General features: G+C 44.4%; 1 protein-coding gene and 1 pseudogene across 2 annotated transcripts in view; one reads left to right on the top strand and one right to left on the bottom strand.

The window, feature by feature from the left end:
- The window catches only part of GPAT4 (glycerol-3-phosphate acyltransferase 4), a 49,775-nt gene extending 40,206 nt beyond the window's left edge, over positions 1 to 9,569 (bottom strand). Inside the window, exon 1 of the mRNA XM_080660917.1 lies at positions 9,448 to 9,569. The gene's annotated coding sequence lies outside the window, so the exon portion shown is untranslated. The remainder of the gene's footprint in view (positions 1 to 9,447) is intronic.
- Positions 52 to 296, top strand: LOC308243792 (small ribosomal subunit protein eS27-like; annotated as a pseudogene). Its single transcript has one exon. The product of its transcript is annotated as a small ribosomal subunit protein eS27-like (transcript).
- Positions 9,570 to 16,904: the final 7,335 nt, after the last annotated feature.

The following is a 16,904-nucleotide window of genomic DNA, read 5'->3' as shown; positions in this document are numbered from 1 at the left end:
ATAAAAACCCGAATTGCACCTTTTTGGCAGTGATTTCCTCACCATGACAACATGCCTCTCACTAAGGATCTCCTTCATCCTCTCCAGAAGAGAAAACACGAGAAGAAGTACCTGGTGCAGAGCCCCAATGCCTACTTCATGGAGGGGAAATGCGCAGGATGCTATAAAATCACCACTGTCTTTAGCCATGAACAAACGGTAGTTTTTTGTGTTGGTTGCTCCACTGTTTTCTGCCATTCAACAGCAGGAAAAGCAAGGCTTACAGAGGATGCTCCTTCAGAAGGAAGCAGCACTGAAAGCAACTCCAATCAAGATGAGTGGGGAAGCATCCCATTGAACACATTTTGGATTCAAAAACACACACCTGAATTGTACACTTTAAATGGGTGAATTGTATAGTATGTGAATTGTATCTCAATAAAGCTGTTAAGAATCTCAGAGGAGTTGTTCAAAAAGAATAAACTGTTTAGCCCTGGCCAGTGTGGCTCAGTTGTTTGGGTGTTGTCTCATACACCAAGAGGTCACCAGTTTGATTCCCAGTAAGGGCATGTGCCTGGTTTGTGGGCTTGATCCCTGATAGGGGAGCCGGGGGCAGCTGATTGATGTTTCCCTCTCATGTCCATGTTTCTCTCTCCCTCCCTCTTTTCTCTCTAAAAAATTAATAAAAGAAATCTTGAAATAGATTGTTTAGGAAGATATTCACCCATATCTGGATTCTGCAAGATTATACCAGATGTTTTAAATTTCCTTTCCAATCCAGATTTTTGGCTATGTGTCTTTACTTAAAATTGTAGAATGTCAGAGAAGCAGTAAAGCATGATGATTCAATATACAGGGAATCAGACAAGTTGCATTCAAAACCAGCCTCCATTACTTTCTAGCTGTGTGTCCTCAGGAAAATAAATCAACTTTCCATGCTTCAGTTTTCTCATCTGTAAAATGGAAATAATATGAATCCTGTGGTATTGCTGTGAAGACTGAACAGAATGCAAGTGATCAGTATAGTGCTTGACACAAAGTACTCAATAAATAGAAGTTACTACTAAGTAACTGTCACTACAAAGCTGGAGGCAATAATAATCCTGCATAATAAAAGACTAATATGCAAATCGACCGAATGGCAGAACAACTGGTGCTATGATGCGCACTGACCACGAGGGGGAAGACGGTCAACATAGGAGCTGCCCCCTGGTGGTCAGTGCGAGCGCTGCTCAGCCAAGCGCAGTGGCGGTGGCGGGAGCCTCTCCCGCCTCCACTGTAGGCAGGTGGTAAGGACCGAGAGGTCCTGGACTGCGAGAGGGATGTCTGACTGCCAGCTTAGGCCCAATTCCCAGGGGGATCGGGCCTAAGCCAGCAGCAGACATCCCCCAAGGGGTTCTGCGCTGCGAGAGGGTGCAGGCCAGGCTGAGGGCCCCCTGCTCCCCCAGTGCATGAATGTCATGCACCAGGCCTCTAGTAAAATGATAAATTGCAAGTTTATTAGTCAATCATTGAGAATTCTAGTCCAACCTCTTTTTTTTTTTCTTTTTTTATGGCTCAAATAACTGAGCCTTGGAAGGGCTAAATAAGTGGGACAAATTTAAAACTTGGCCAGTACCAGAGGCAGAACTAGAACTCTGATCTGCTCCCCAGGCTGACCTCTCTTTTGCTTTGGGACACCACTCATTTTTCCTAATGTACTGTCAAGACACAGACCCATCGAATACCCCAATTCTGATGTGATGGTAAACAAACAAATGTGTGCAATAACACAACAGAAATATGTGTGGTGCTAAGTTTAACATCGAGTGTAACATAAAAAAAAAATAAGAAATTTGCTTGAATAGGATGTTGCCACTTAGGAGGAAAGTGTATAAATGTGTCCAAGGAGACAGGGCAGCACTCAGAGCTACCAGATTAGAGTGAAGCTGAAGTGCTAAAAACCAAGAATACACATACAGCCAACATTAATCCTGGATAAAATAAATGGTCCAAGGCAAAGCCAGAATGATAGGCCAAAGAATAACTCAACTCATTATGATGAAGACAGGATTATAGTCAGTTTCAGGGTCTTGATCTAAGATCACTCTGACCTTAAATATATTCCCCTTGCCTAGAAAAGCTTGAGTTGGAACTGGGTAATAAATAACATGGTACCAATTTTGTCCAAAAGCAACGTAAGTCTTCAAAGCTGGGGAAAAAAAAAGACAAAGGATATAGAATATTTTTATATTTGGGGGCCATCAGTTCAAAAAAGAACAAACTGATTTGCTGGAGCTCTAAGACCTTAGACATTTCATTTACCAAGCCTGAACACTGCTCTAACAGCTCAATTTCAAAATTGATGTTTTACATTTGAGTATTGTTTATGTAACTGGAAACAACTGCCTGGTCTTTTTCTTTTCTTTAAAAACCTATTTTTCTGGCCTGAGTAGTAGCTCAGTGGTTGAGCATCGACCTATGATTCAGGAGTTCATGGCTGGATTCCAGGTCAGGGCACATGCATGGGGTTGCAGGCTTAATGCCCAGTAAGGGGCATGCAGGAGGCAGCCGATCAATGATGCTCTCTCATCATTGATATTTCTCTCTTTCTCTCTCTCCCCCTTCCTCTCTGAAATCAATTAAAAAAATATTAAAAAAAAAAACACATACCCCAATTTTTCTGGTTTATTTCACTCAGCATTATTATTCTGAGAATCTTTCATGCGTTAATAGTTCATTCCTTTTAATTGCTGAGCTTGTATTCTGTTGTATGGATATATCACAATGTTTATCCATTCACCTACTGAAGGACATCTGGGTTGTTCCACCTTGGAACTGTTACAAATAAAGCTGCTATCTACAAGGCTTTGTATGGACATATGCTTTCACTTCTCTTGGGAAAATACCCAAATTGTGGAAAGACTGAGACTAAGGTAGGTGTATGTTTAGCTTTTTATGAAACTGCCAAACCTCATTCTAAACTGGTTGTACCATTTTGCATTCTCACTAGCAGTGTGTAAAAGTTCTACATCTTCACCAACTCTTGACATGATCGGTATTTTAATTTTACACATACTAGTGGATGTGAGGTGGTATCTGAAAGTTTTAATTTGTATTTCTCTAATGACCAATAATATTGAGCATCTTTTCATGTGCTAATTTGCCACCTGTGTATCTTCTCTGATGAAATGTTCAAATCTTTTGCCCATTTTTTTTTTTTTAAAGATATTTTATTGATATTTTTAGAGAGGAAGCGAGAGGGATAGAAAGCTAGAAACATCGATCAGCTGCCTCCTGCACACCCCCCACTGGGGATGTGCCCGCAGCCAAGGTACATGCCCTTGACCGGAATCGAACCCGGGACCCTTCAGTCCGCAGGCCGACGCTCTATCCACTGAGCCAAACCGGTTTCGGCTGCCCATTTTTTATTAGGTTATTTTATTATTGAATTTGTTACAGGCCATTTTTTAGAAGTCAAGCTTTTCCTCCCCAATGACTAAACAGTCTCATTTAAAATGAGAAAGCATTACTACTGAACTATACTTAAGAATGGTTAAGATGGCCCTAATCGGTTTGGCTCAGTGGATAGAGCGTCGGCCTGTGGACTCAAGGGTCCCTGGTTCGATTCCAGTCAACGGCATGTACCTTGGTTGCAGGCACATCCCCAGTAGGGGGTGTGCAGGAGGCGGCTGATTGATGTTTCTCTCTCATTGATGTTTCTAACTCTCTCTCCCTCTTCCTTCCTCTCTGAAAAAAATCAATAAAGTATATTTTTTTTAAAAAAGAATGGTTAAGATGGTTTTAAAAAATGAGGAAGTTAATCCCACAGACAACAACAACAAGAAGGATGAGAAAGCATTTTTCACAAAAGCACAAAATTTATGAAACAGAATTCTTTGTTCAACTCACCACAAACTCGAAACAATACTAACTGTTCAAAGAAAAATCACTACAACATGAAAGACAAAAAAACCAATGACCACAACCACAAACTACGTTAACCTCAGAACTGAATGTTACTAAACATAAAACACTCCATCTTTATGCTCAGCTGACAGTGACCCTGTGTTGCACAATACAGCAGCCACTAACACATGACTCCTGAGCACTTGAAAGTGGCTGGGCCAAAATGAAATGTTCTGTAAAGTACACATTGGATTTCAATGACTTAGGATGAAAAAAATGAAGGCCTCATTAATAATGTATATACTGGTTACATGTTTAAGTGATATTCTAGATAATTTTGGTTAAATATATTCTTAAAATTATTTTCCCGTTTCTTTTTACCTTATTTTAGTTTATTGTTAATCCTCACCCAAGGATTTTTTTTTCCATTGATTTTTTTAGAGAGAGTGGAAGGGGGAGGAGGGGGAGAGAGAGAGAGAGAGACATCTATCGGTTGCCTGATTGGTTGCCACCCCCAAGCACCCGGATTGGGCTAGGGATTGACCCTGCAACCCAGGTACGTGCTCTTGACCAGGAATAGAACCTGTGGCCCTTCAGTGCACAGACCAACACTTTAATCACTGAGCCACAACAGCCAGGGCAGTCTTTTTACGTTTTTTAAAAGTGGGTATTATTATATAGGCTTATATTATACTAGAGGCCCGGTGCACGAAATTTGTGCACGGGGAAGGAGGGGTCCCTTAGCCTGGCCTGCACCCTCTCCAATCCGGGACCCCTCGGGGGATATCCGACTGCCTTTCACAATCCGGGACCACTGGCTCCTAACCACTCACCTGCCTGCCTGCCTTATCGCTCCTAACCACCTCTGCCTGCCTGCCTGATCGTCCCTAATTGCTCCCCTACTGGCCTGATCACCCCTAACTGCTCCTCTGCTGGCCTGATCGCCCCTAACCGCCTCTGCCTCACCCCACACCCAGGACCCAGGATTCCCTCCTATGGCCAGAGCAGGCACCTGGGACCCAGGCTTCCCTCCCTCTGGCCAGCCACAGGCACCCAGGACCCCAGCCGGCTTTGCCCAGGCCTGCCGCAGCCGCAGGGGACCGTGGGTGGGCGGCTTGTCCCTCTCCCAGGCCGCAGCCCCAGCTGCTGGCACCCGGGACTGCGAGGCGTGCAGCTGTCCCTCTCCCAGGCCGCATGCACAGCCGCTGGCGCCTGGGACCATGGGGCAGTCAGCTTGTCCCTCTCTGGGGCCGCAGCCTGGCTGGTCCCCATTCCTCTCACCCCAGTGTTGAGTGTCTGAGCCATTACAGCATGAGGGTGTGAGGGTGTGACAACCATTTGCATATTAGCTCTTTATTATATAGGATTTCTACTGGGTAGCAGTGATCAAATACTTTTAAAGCAGACCCTGAAAATAATATATCTCGCCGAAACCGGTTTGGCTCAGTGGATAGAGCGTCGGCTTGCGGACTGAAGGGTCCCGGGTTCAGTTCCGGTCCGGGGCATGTACCTTGGTTGCGGGCACATCCCCGGTGGGAGGTGTGCAGGAGGCAGCTGATCGATGTTTCTCTCCCATCGATGTTTCTGGCTCTCTATCCCTCTCCCTTCCTCTCTGTGAAATATCAATAAAATATATTTTTAAAAAAATAATAATAATATCTCTAACAGGTAAGAAAAAAAAAAAAAATATATATATATATATATAAAATACTTTTCCCCCTCCCAATTCCTCCAAGGTGTGAACAAAATGATACAATATGAAGTGTTTACACCTGGAACTCAGGAGCTGTCTTAGGTTTGAGCTACAGTTCTGTTACTATCTGGTCTATTAGTTACTAGCTTCCCTAGATTTAAGTTTCCTCACCAGTTTGTTTTTTAATTTAAAAAGTCAAGAAAACTGTAATATGCTCCTACTTTTCACAAAGGATTATACTAATAATGCAGATCCTGAGCTTATAGTTTAATAGGAGGTACAAACAAAACACACAACTATCATACAAGACAAAATAAAGAGTCCCAAAAAGGAAGACAAGCCTCTGTGATTGTATGGCATATACATATGACATGTATGTAAGTGTTTTAAAGGTGAAAGAGTACTTTAAAGGAGTTAGGAAAAACTCCAAGAACTTGTAAGTTTCCTAACTCTACAATTCTGTACTCTTACAAAGCATTCATCATGCTATAGTAAGCATCATTATGTAGCTTACTGCTACATGGAACTTATGAAATTTGGTCAAGTCCTCCCATAAGTAAGCATAATGATACATAAGATGCAAATGACATACAACAATGAGGCTCTTATACTTGAAGAAACAATTCTGCAGTACAATTCAAGCTTAAATCTCTGGCTTGTATCTCTAGAAAGTAAGAGATTTTTTCAAATAAAAGGTAACCTTTTGTGATGTGCACACAGATGAGAGAAGTGGTTTATTCTTTAGCAGAAAATAGCAACTTAAGCTAAAATCCTGATAGACTAATTACAACACTCTTTTTTAACACCATAAACACAAACAATCCCACAAAATACACAATCCCTCTATCCCCATGTCTTCAGGGGTGATGATTTACTAAGACACTGAGATGCTGTTATTCCAGTAGTACATCCATAAACTGGATGTTATAGAATAGTAAAGAATAGTAAAAAGCTAGGAAAATTCCAGAACAAGTGGAATAGGGAAAGTAATACAGGTAGTTAAACAGCAGTTTGCAGCCACCTAGTAAATGCTATCTTCCCTAAACTTCAGACTAAATGATTTGCACTTCTCCCCAACCAGAGGGTAACTTAAGCTCCTGGCGTACTCTCCCTCAGAGAGCAGGCCCCTGCCATTCTCTTCCCCATCTCCTCCCCTAACCTCTAAGGGATCCCATGAGACTTGCAACCATAGGAGCAATGGGCAGCAGCAGCTCGCCCCAGGCTAACCCCCTGACCCTGTCTCCAAGGCCCCCTTTCTCTGCCTTCCCAGTGAGCCAAAGCAGCCCAGTCTAGTCTATCTTGTTGCTTCTTCTATGCATTCCCTGTTTCGCTCTCCTAAGTATAGTTTTGCTGCAGTCAATAAACTCTTGCTTGCTTTTCTACACTTTGTCTTTTGATTTAAATATTTCCCTTGCCCTAACTGGTTTGGTTCATTGGATAGAGTGTCGGCCTGCGGACTGAAGGGTCTCAGGTTCTATTCTGGTCAAGGGCATGTACCTTGGTTGCGGGCACATACCCGGTGGGGAGTGTGCAGGAGGCAGCTGATCGATGTTTCTCTCTCATCAATGTTTCTAACTCTCTATCCCTCTCCCCTCCTCTCTGTAAAAAATCAATAAAATATATATATATTTTAAAATCTTTCCCTCAAGAAGACAAGAATGGAAGGCTCCGAGTCTCCCTGGTAACATCTTTGATCTGAGGGTTCTGCATCTCCCCAGTAACAGATACACATGATAACTATTATTTACGTCACAAACTCACAAAAGTCCACCCTGAAAGAAATTTATAAACAATTATGCTACATTATATAAACTGAACTCAAAGAACTCTATATACCTTGGAGATAGACTATCCCCATTTTAAAAGTAAGAAAACTGAGAACTTACCTGTCTTTCTTGAGATAGGAAATTTTAATAGCATAAAGTGTGCTAGGAAATACGTACATGGTAAAAAACAAACAAACAAACAAAAAAAAAAAACACCCACAATTCATCCAGCCCAGGATTCTTACCTGTTAATGGCAAGAATGTTTTTTTAGAAAGCGCTATTCTCCCCGATATCAAGAGCAAAACCTCTGGAGTATATTTTAAATACTATTAAATAGCTGTGAATGTTATCTAATCTTTTAAAAGCTTGTTCTTATTATCAGTCTGCTATTCTAGTTCTAGGGTCACAATTTTCCCATGTGTCTGAAAAGCTATGATTAGACATTTGCCCCAAATGTAGTTTAAGAACTAATTTGAGGCATATCTCCTAGTTGTATTATACCACAATTTGGTGGGAAACTTTTTCACATTTACCTGTCCAAACCCTTCAGGGTAAGGGTTTTCAGTCATAGCCCTTCCACACATTTCTCCTTCCTGAAGCAGTATGGTACAGTGCAAAGAATGAGCGCAGAGGTGGGAGATGTCTCCTCATCTCAGTTCAGCTCTTATTCCTGTAGATCTGGACAAGTCACTGAACCTCTCTGGACCTTGAGGGCTCATCAAAAATGAAGTTAGACAAGATGACCTGGAAGTTCTCATGCTGACCTGAAAGACTTTGTTTTAACCTGCCCTCCAGCAACTTAATCATTTTAGATACCCTTTTCTAGTCCTTCTCCAGTGCTCTATGTGTTTCTTATCTGAAGGACTTCTAATAGCAGACTGTGTTCCAATAAAAGTACATGATGACTATTTTATAGCAAGATTTTTATTCTGAATCTCAAGCTACTTTTGACATCAAGGATTTATCCCAAAGATACAGAAGGGGAAATGGATGGGGACATGGATGGAAAAGGCTTAGCCATACAGTGAGCTGAGGAGGCTGGATGATGGGTATCTGATTTACTATTCTATCTACTTTTGTATGTCGGAAATCCTCCACCATATAAAGTTGAAAAACGCAAAAACAAAACAAAACAAAACAAAACAAAAAAACCGACATCACTGTCAAAGTGAGAAAAGAATACCGAACTGGAATTATCACAGGACTCTTTTCTACACAGTCTTTGGCATAAGGATAATTGCTGTTCACATTTCCCTTGGGTTGAGATAGAATCTACAAGACCTGAAACTAAGCAAAGCTACTCAAAGTCCGGCCAAAATTAAGAAAAATGAACCAGAGAGGGAATTCTTCAACTGATCCCAGCGTTATCAATGAGAAGATCAATGGCAGGAGGGCATGGGCAGGGAGAGGCACTAATATATACAACAGTATGGAACTTCCTTCCACGGAGCTATGCTATTTTGTTTCCTATGGTACATTTTCCCTAACTTTTCAACTGCAAAAGTTAATTCCTATGCGAAATGGGAAGTGAGGAAATAAACAAGACCCTCTGGTAGGAGGATGCCTCGCAGAGCGTGAAATCAAAACGGAAAGGCAAGGGATTTCGGGGGTTAAAAAAAAAAAAAAAAAAAAAGGAAAAAATGGAGCTCCTTTGGAGAACAAGGGAGAATAGACATCCCCGGAAAGCCGAAGGACACAGGAAAGCAAATCATAGGGGAAGGCACTTCCTCGTGATGTCTAACACCCCCCTTCAGCCTCACGAGCTGCACCCCCAGGCGGTAGGGGATGGAGCGCTCGGGGGCCCCGGAATCGAGAGGACCTAGGAGTCCGTCGCGGGTACCGGGCGGAGCAGGGAGGGCCCGGGCGGAGGGCGGGCCGCACGGGGACCGGGCTCCATGCGCAGGGGCGGCGGAAGGGGCGCGGACGGTTCCACTGCGGCCGCGGGGCGGAACGCTCCGACTGGCCGGGCAACCCCAGGAAGCCGTGATGGTGTCTCCTGACGCCGCGGCGCAGGGAGGGCGTCCCCGGACCGCAGGCCCCTCGCCCCGAACCCCACGCTCTCTTGTCGGCTCCCCTGAGACCAGTGACCTTCAGGAAGGAGGCAGCTGGGTCATACTCACCAACGGCGAGGCTGCGAGGCTCCAAACCCCTCTGGTGCCGGTCCCTCCCCCCCCTGGCCCGCCGCCGCGGCCGAGGCGTGCGTCAGACGTGCGCGCGCCGCCTTTGTCTACGCTGCTCTGACGTGACCCCTCCGTCCCACCCGCCCTCCCGCCGTCGGATCTCACGCCCCTCACCCTAGCGCGCGCGCGCGCCGGGCCTGATCAGGCGCGGGGGTGGGGGCTCGCGGGGCGGGGCGGGGCGGGGCGGGGAGGTGGTGCCGCGTCACCAACCCCGGGTGGGCGCGCCCGGGAACCGCCGAGCCTCCCCCTGGCGAGCGGGGGGCCTCTGTCCCAGGCGGGCGGGTGCTGCAGAGTCTGGGACTGTGCCCCGAGGCCATGGTCGCCGGCCCCTCTCCGAGGCACGGTACCCCCCTGCCCCCCGCATTCCTGCTCTGATAGGAGGCGCGCTTTCTAAATAGGGGTCTCCTCAGAGCTGTGCCAGAGCCCGAATACTGGCTACTTCCCCTCGGTTCTGGGGAGCATGGTATCAGTTCTGATTAGGGAGAGGAGGCCTGAGTCACCACATTACCTTGTTCTCTTGGGGATGTGAGTATGCAGTGAGGTGAGTTCTGTAGGCAAAGAACTGAGCTCACGGTCTGGCACTCACGAATTATTAGCTGCCACCACCACCACCACATCATCCCTGTCTCACCTGCCTTACTCGTGAAGCCAAGGCGTGCAAGGGGCTGGTATACAGGATCCCTCCCTGCTGCCACCTTCCAAGTTTACCCTAAATTTGGAGCTCATCTCGCTACTAAAGGCTAGCTGGTGCCTGCTGGAGTTTGCACGTGAATTTCTCACCATCTCTTCAGACTTCAAATGCCTAGCTCAAGCTTATCATCTCCCCTAAAATAGGTCCTCCTTAAAAGGCGTTATTTTGCCTCCAATACCAAGCCTTCCCTTGTTTATTCCACATACTGTTTTTCCGTGCTAAATAATTCCTATATAATAAAAGAGTAATATGCAAATTAACCATCACTCTGCTATACCCACAAGCCACACCCACCAGCCAATCAGGAGTGAATATGCAAATAAACCCAACCAAGATGGCTACCGCCACAGAGAGCAGGAGGGAGGCTTGGGTTTCCCCGGCGATGGAGGAAGCCAAGCTTTCTGCCTGCCCTTGCCGGCCCAGGCCTCCACTCAAGGCTACAAAGTCTCAATGATAGAAGATACATAAAACCAAACAGAAATGGTGGCAGCCACGGAGCTGGAAAGAGCAGGAGGCTAGGGTTGCCCACGGCGATGGAGGAAGCCAAGCTTTCCGCACACCCTGGCCGGCCCAGGCCTCTGCTTAAGGCTACAAAGTTTCAATTATAGAAGATAAATAAATCCCAACAGAAATGGCTGCCACCATGGAGCAAGCAGAAGGCTTGGCTCCGCTCCAGGCTACAAAGTTTCAATTGTAGAAGATAAATAAACCCCAGATACCAGGGCCTCCACTTGGGTCGCCAGGGGGCGTGGCTGGCCTGCAAACCACCACAGGCCCCTTGCCCAGGCTGCCTCATGCCCCAAGGGAACCCCCACCCTGATCCGGGACACCCTTCAGGGCAAACCAGCTGGCCCCCACCCGTGCACCAGGCCTCTATCCTAGCTAATAAAAGAGTAATATGCAGATTAAATTCCTTGTCACTGAATTTGGACTGTCTTTAGATTATTTTTGAAGGTATTTTCACTCCAACACACAAGATGGCTGCCCCCATGTGGTCAAAGATCCTGCCCCCATGTGGACACAAGATGGCCAGCAAGGGAGGGCAGTTGGGAGGGACCAGGCCTGCAAGGGAGGGCAGTTGGGGGCGATCAAGCCAGCAGAGGAGGGAAGTTGGGGGCGACCAGGCCTGCAGGGAAAGGCAGTTGGGAGGGACCCAGGCCTGCAGTGGAGAGCAATTGGGGGGGGAGAGGGGACCAGGCCTGCAGGGGAGGGCAGTTAGGGGTGACCAGGCCTGCAGGGGAGGGCAGTTGTGGGGGGACCCAGGCCTGCAGGGGAGAGCAGTTAGGGGTGACCAGGCCTGCAGGGGAGGGCAGTTGGGGGTGACCAGGCCTGCAGGGGAGGGCAGTTGGGGGGGACCAGGCCTGCAGGGGAGAGCAGTTGGGGGGGACCAGGCCTGCAGGGGAGGGCAGTTAGGGTCAAACAGGCTGGCAGGGGAACAGTTAGACATCAATCAGGCTGGCAGGGGAGTGGTTAGGGGGTGATCAGGCTGGCAGGCAGAAGCAGTTAGGGACAATCAGGAAGGCAGGCAGGCGAGCAGTTGGGAGCCAGCAGTCCTGGATTGTGAGAGGGATGTCCGACTGCCCGTTTAGGCCCGATCCCACCAGGATCGGGCTTAAACGGGCAGTCGGACATCCCTCGAGGGGTCCCAGATTGGAGAGGGTGCAGGCTGGGCTGAGGGACACCCCTCTCCCCCGTGCACGAATTTCGTGCACCGGGCCTCTAGTCAGATAATAAATCTTGATGGTAAAGTACACATTCTGAGACCTCAAAATCTGACTTTAAGAATGACTGCTCCAAAATACTGGATCACTCATCCCCACACTACATGTCACAACACCTATCATAAACTCAATCATTTATCCATTTAGCACACCTCCATTGAGCACTCACTATATGGGCAGGTTTATATTTTTTTTATTGTCTAAAGTTTTACATATGTCTCCTTTTTCCCCAATTGAACCCCCTCCCCCGCACCCCCCCCCTCCCCCTGCAGCCATTGCCACCCAGGGCAAGCCCCCACCGCCCTATATGGGCAGTTTTTGTCAGAGTCTCAATGATGTAAAGTTGAATAATGAATGCATGGCCATGTCTAATCTTCAACTAGGTTAAGAAGGAACTGGACATCATACATTTTTGTGTTCTTCCCCAATGCTAGGGAGAGGGGTTTTAAGTGGCCACTATCTTAAATGCTCTTTAGGTTCTTATGTGTGTTGTGTGTGTTTTTTCCTGCCCCAGAACCAATCAAAACTTACAAGTAGTCCATCATCTGCTCTCTCCTGTGTGTTCATGTTTACTTTTTTTCACAACCTTTGCCATTGGTATAATTCTTTGTATGTAATAATTTTGAAATTTAAAAATGTTTCTCACATATTAGAGACCGAACAAAAATAGTGTTGATTGGTTCTTTGCCCAACCAAATAGTGGACTTAGTTATTGGGTACAAAACACAGAGTCTGCAAACATTCACTGGCACAGTCCCTAAACTTTAGCACAGGAATGCAATCAAATTTCCCTCTGAAGAGAAAACCAGCAAGAACCGGCTTAATATAGTTCCCTTAGACTTCACAGTTTTGTTTGCAAAGTTCAATGATCTGGACAGATCTCTGGCATATTCATTTTTACAAACGAGTAATACAAATGGGAAAGATAAAATGAGCAAGTAATGCTTGAAAAATTAGACACAAAGTAGATTTATCTATAGAGAAGGCCCACTGCCTATATCATGACCAGGTTTATGTCCTACACTAAATTCTTTGTCATTGAATTTGGACTGTCTTTAGATTATTTTTGAAGGTATTTTCATATTCTATAAAAAACTATGTGAATAATTTTTTAAAGCCTGATGTAAGATAGTCCATTCAAAGAAGGGGATCAGCCCTGGCCCATGTGGCTCAGTTAGTTAGAGTGTCATCCTATGCACTAAAGGGTCATGGGTTTGATTCCCCGTCAGGGCACATACCATAGGTTGAGGGTTTGCAAAGGCAACTGGTGTTTCTCACCTCTATGTTTTTCTCCCTCTCCTTTCTCCTCTCCTCTCCTCTCCTCTTCTCTCTCTCTCTCTCTCTCTATCTCTCTCATCAATGAAATCAATGAAAAACATATCCTTGGGTGACGATTAAAAAATAATAATTAAAAAATTAAATCCTATAAAAAGAAAAGAAGAGGATCACAGTGTTAAGGTCTCAGTGAGTAGTTTAACAACCCCCCTTCCATCCTAACTTTGAGCTCATTTCCCGAAATGTGCCTCTACAATCATTGTGTTTGCTGTGTATATGGCACATAGTACTATTAACCTGGGAAGACACTCCTTTGAAAAGATACTCTTTCCTGTAGTAGAGTGCTGCCGTACGTATGCTGTATACCTTCTTTCCCTTCCACAGACACCATCGACGTGTGCAAAGCCTTTGACATTCATTAAGAAGCAAATTCACAATTACTTACTATGGAACCAGCAACACCAATACTCATTTCCAAGCACAAGGAAAAAAAGGCCCAAATTAACCAAAGGCATCTTTTTTTTTAAATTTTTTAATTGTGGTAAAGTACATATAAAATTTACCATCTTCACCATTTCTAGGTGTGCAATTCAGTAGCATTAAGTATATTCATATTGTTATGCAACCAGTCTCTGGACATTTTTTATCTTGAAAAGTGAAAACTTTCCATTGTCCCTCCCCAGCCCCAGGAAACCACCATTCTACTTTCTGTTTCTATGAGTTTGACTACTATATCCTCATACTCATGGTCATACCTTATATAAGTGAAATAATACAGTATTTGTCTTTTTGTGACTGGCTTATTTTACTTAGCATAATGTCCTCCAGGTCCATCCCATGTTGTAGCTTGTGTCAGAATTTCCTTCCTTTTAAGGCTGAATAACATTCCATCTTATGCATACACCACATTTTCTTTACTCATTCATCCTTGATGGGCATTTGAGTTGCTTCTACCTTTTGGCTATTGTGAATAATGCTGCTATGAACGTGAATATACAAATATCTGAGATCCTGCAATCAATTCTTTTGGCCATATACCTAAAGTAGGATTGCTGAATCATGTGGTAATTCTATTTTCAATATTTTGGGGAAATGCCATTTGAGCTGCTATTCTTTGGTATATGAGTCTAGAGTTGGGAGGAGAGAATTGGGCTGGTGTTATAAATTTGAACGTCATCAGAATATGGATGATACATATGTTGAGTCAGATTCATACAAGCATGCTCAGACTTAAGAAGTAGAGACTTTGCAGTTAAGAGCAAAATGAAGACAGTTTGCAGTCCATGCAGTCCACTGTGGTCCCAATTTGAAAATATACACACTCAATTTTGCCAATTTACACAAAGATGAACTGGTTTTGATGATTGACTTGTAGTAATCAAACCTACAGGAGACACTGATAATAAGAGAGGGCTCAGTTATTAATTTAGGTGGATAATGGAAACTGCAAAATCAACTGGAATAACAGAATCCATAGGTCAGTTTATACCCTTAGCAGTAGGAAAATCTACTAGGAAACCAAATCAGCATCCATAGATTGTTTGTTGACTATAAAGTTTTTTAAAAAGAAAAACTATATGTCACACCTATCATAAACTCAATCATTTATCCATTTAGCACACCTCCATTGAGCACTCATTATATGGGCACTCACTGCACCCATATAATGAGTGCTCAATGGAGGTGTGCTAAATGGCAACACCACCACCACCCCCTCCCCCCCCACACACCCTCCAAAGTTCTACTTCTATAGGATTCTACCCGACAAGCAGCCGAAGGAAAAAACAACAAAGCCTTGGCTCAGCAGAACAACCTCTTGGATGGATATGATAAACTACTTCTCTGTGCCCACTTTCTAAAATTCACTTTACCTGCCATTAAAACAATGGCCACCTTCCTTCCAAGGAAAGAAAAGGGGAACTTCCAATTAATTCAAAATCTCTAGTGGAAATCACATATGTAAAAAAGGCCATTTGCCCTAGCAGGTTTGGCTCAGTGGCTAGAGCATTGGCCTGTGCACTGAAGGGTCCCAGGTTTGATTCCCATCAAGAGCACATGCCCAGGTTGTGGGCTCCACCCCCAGTGGGGGGCGTGCAGGAGGCAGCCGATCAATGATTCTCATCATTGATGTTTCTCTCTCCCCTCTTCTCTTCTTCTCTAAAATCAATAAAAATATATTAAAAATTAAAATTAAAAAGGCCACTTAAGCTAGCTAAATTGTAATTTTTTTATTGAGGTAACATTGGTTTATCACATAATATAAGTTTCAGGTGTGCAACATTGTAATTCAACATCTATATACACTACAGTTTCTATCCGTCACCATACAATTGACTCCCTTTATCCATTTTGTCTTCCCTACCTCCCCCCATCCACTTCTCCTCTGATGACCATCAGTCTGTTGCATCTATGAGTTTGTTCTTTTAAAATGTATATGTATTCCACATATGAGTGAAATCATATGGTATTTGTCTTTATCCATTTGACTTATAAACTGTAATTTTTGGCAAACATTCACTCATCTTTTAGAAACTTACTTTAGTGCTTAACTCTATCAGGAAGTTTTCTCATATTTCCACTTAGGGACTTACTAGAGGCCCGGTGCACAGATTTGTGCACAGGTGGGGTCCCTTGGCCTGGCCTGTGGGGATCGGGCCAAAACCAGCTCTCCAACATACCCTGAGGGGTCCCAGATTTTGAGAGGGCAGTTCTCAGGTGACGCACCCCGGAATCAGGCTCCATCCTCTCTGGTTCCGGGTGAATCACCTGAGAACCACAGCTGCCAGTCACCACAGCTCTGCAGCTTCTGCACTGAGCGTCTGCCCCCTGGTGGTCAGTGCACACCATAGCTACCGGTTGGCGGGTTGCTTAGGCTTTTATATAGATGCTCCATATTTCCCTAACACTCTCTGTGTGTCTCTAACATTATTTATTTTTAGGGATTACCTATTAGTATGTTTGGCTCCCCTCACTGGGCTGTGAGTTTTGTTTTATTCGTCTTTGTATACCCAATAGTTAACATAATGTCTGGCACATAGCAGTGGCTCAATAAATGTTTGTTGAAAAAGTGAAAACTCAGGGTGACTATGAGAAACTTGACAAATAATGTATGCATTCAATAAAACCATGAAATCAACTAGTACTTAATGCATGAAATTTGGTAGACAATATAGAGGTATGTGGAAAAATAATAAGAAGGGTTCTTAAGAGCAAAAATTGATATTTATCAGAGCTCACTGAATGGAAACATTACCTAGATAGGAAAGAATGTCATAAATTATATCAGTTTATCTTAATCTGGATGTTTCAGAGGTCAAGGGAGTCCTTGGCCACTTTTATCTTTTTGAGATTATCACTATGAAAGAAAAAAAAAGAATTACAGGTTTTATAGTTGTGGCATATAGTACACATGTGTATTTCCAACATGAACAATTTTAATGGGAAAGGGGGCAATAAACAGTGTGCTATTTATAAAATAAGGCTTTATAAAAACATTACTTCAAAGTGCACTGTAGGCAATAAGACACAAATGTGAAATTCAAAGATGACTAATAAGTACATGTTTTTTCAGTCCTGTTAGCTATCTCTGTGGTTGTGCATGTAACTTGATCATTGGAGATAATATTAAAAGTCTAGATTCCAGGTCTCCTGTGACTGTGAGGCCTGACCCCCAAGGTCTTCCAGGACTTTCCCTCCCCAGTGGCCTTGAC

The sequence above is a fragment of the Plecotus auritus genome, assembly GCF_963455305.1.
Source record: "Plecotus auritus genome assembly, chromosome: 3".
Classification (NCBI taxonomy): Eukaryota; Metazoa; Chordata; class Mammalia; order Chiroptera; family Vespertilionidae; genus Plecotus; species Plecotus auritus.
This window is presented reverse-complemented; position numbering and strand designations above follow the sequence as displayed.